The sequence below is a fragment of the Propithecus coquereli genome, unplaced genomic scaffold (genome assembly GCF_000956105.1).
Source record: "Propithecus coquereli isolate 6110/MARCELLA unplaced genomic scaffold, Pcoq_1.0 Scaffold89, whole genome shotgun sequence".
In the NCBI taxonomy this organism is placed as follows: domain Eukaryota; kingdom Metazoa; phylum Chordata; class Mammalia; order Primates; family Indriidae; genus Propithecus; species Propithecus coquereli.
The window spans coordinates 2,839,416-2,841,836 of NW_012155173.1; positions in this window are offsets into that span (position 1 = coordinate 2,839,416).

Consider the following 2,421-nt stretch of genomic DNA (forward strand, 5'->3'; position numbering starts at 1 on the left):
AAGCAGACTGGGAAATGTGGAAAGCAGATGGATATTCGGTGAACAGTAAATATCTCTATCATACGTGGCATTCAGGACCTTTTGAAATCTGCCCTCCAGGAGCCCCTCCACTGTCATTTCCTGCCACTGTCCCCCTTTCCAAATTCATAATCCGCCTCTGGCCACAGGAGTCTTTTCCCAGCTCCCCCAGCATGTCCTTGAACCATCACTCCCCCATGCCTTACCTCATGCCGGTTTCCAAACATAAAATGCCCTTTTTCTACCTTCTCCAACAGTTGAAATTCTACTTCGCCCTTTAAGCTGAGCTCGAAAGCTACCTTCTCCGTTTCTGACCCTCAAGGTAAAATTAATTCACCCTTCCTGGTTTGGCCACATCTGTTTCTATACATTCCCATTAGCACTTGAGTTCCGTGGGACTGACTTCCTGGCATTTTTCACACTGCCTGGCACATAGTGGACACTAAATAAATATTTGTTGATAAATGCTTCCACTTCAGACTCTTTCAGATGAAACTCAAACTGTTTGTATGTCTTTCTCCACACCCATCTGCCCGCCCCATTCCGGATGGTGCAGACTAGATCTTACGCATCTCCATTTGCCCGTTACCTGTCAGCACTGGGACATTTTTCAGTAAATGTTTGGGGGAGATATAATAACATAATTTTTCCTATTTAAATTTGTATAGTGATTTTTAAATAATTAGAAATGGGTCTTTTAAAAATGAACATTGGCGGTATGTATGTTATACTTCGATTTAAATGTTTACTTTAGCCAGGCCTGGTGGCACAGACCCTTAGTTCCAGCTACTCAGGAGGCTGAGGTGGGGGGATTGCTTGAGCCTGGGAGTTCAAGTCCAGCCCGAGCAATTTAGTGAGATCCCATCTCTGAAAAAAAAAAAAAGTTTACTTTAAAAAACAAACAAGAGCGATTAGCAAAAAAAGGAAGTATCTAGAGAGTAAATTGCACAAACACAAAGGCACTTCTAAAAGCCATAGTCATTGGTGTGTGAGTTTTGTAATGGCACCTGTGTACCAATGTATGGAAGTTCTTTTGGGCACAGTAGCATCGGTCAGAGCTAGCTAGCTACAGCAGCAGGCAACACAAGGCTAGAATCACATCCTGGCCTTAGGATATGGTAGAATCAGCTCCAGATGCCGTGGGGAACACACACAGCCCTCTTTATTTCTCTTACATCTTCTCTCTGAGCATATACTTCATTATTCTCACTCACTAAAACCCAGCTTTTTCTACTTCTCAGAAAATGGCCACTCAAATCATCAACCAACAGCTGCCTAGTTTCCATCTCCTTTCAAGACAGCAGCTGCCATGTTCTTTGTCCTAATTTCAAGATCCCAGAGAAACACTCTGGGAGGCCCAACTTACTCAGGTGCCCACCTGGTCCAATCACTAGTGACCAGGATGTGTATGCCCAGCTACACACATGGCTATTTCTCACCATGACCTTGTTTATAGGGGAACCAGACACCAGAAAACAGGGGCTAGGAAGAAAAGGCAACTAACAGCTGTCCATTAAAATCAGGAGGAAGGAGAACCATTCTTGAGAAAGTAGCTTCAGAAAGAGAGAGAATATATAATTATAAATATGTCCTCTGAAAAGAATGGATGATAAGGACACATTATTGGGGAAGGAACGAAATGGCAGAATCACTTCATAGTTACTCTCTCTGATCTCCCTGTACGTCACCCTGTGTGTACCTCTCTGTTGCCAAGTCCTGTCAATTCTATCTCCTAAATCTTTTGTGAAATAGCTCCCTCCTCACCCCCTCCATCGCCTCAGCTCTTACTTCACTATGCCTGGTCTGGACTCTTACAACAACCTCCTAACTGGCCTCCATGCCTCACCTTGGCCTGATCATCCGTCACACCGTGGCCTCCAAATGATCCTTCTTACAAACATACAATCCTGTCGCTTCCCTGATTAAAACTCTTCAAAGGCCCCCATCGCCTTCCAGATTTCCTTGATGTGGCACCAGCCTCGTCTACTCTCTTTCTTTCTCAGACACCAGGACTTCTCCCCATTGCACCCCACCAACAATCTATGCTTGCGTGTCTCCTAAAGCTGTGGTCCCTAACCCCCGGGCCTCAGATCAGTACCGGTCTGTGGCCTGTTAGGAACCGGGCCAGACAGGTGGAAGTGAGCTGCCAAAGCTTAATCTGTATTCACAGCTCCTCCCCATCGCCTGCATCGCCACCTGAGCTCCGCCTCCCGTCAGATCAGCGCAGCATTAGATTCTGCATTATGGTGAGTTGTATAATTATTTTACTGTATATATTACAATGCAATAATGATAGAAATAAAGTGTACAATAAATGTAATGCACTTGAATCATCCTGAAACCACCCCCCACTCCTCCCCATAAAAATTGCCTTCCATTGGCCGGGCGTGGTGGCTCATGCCT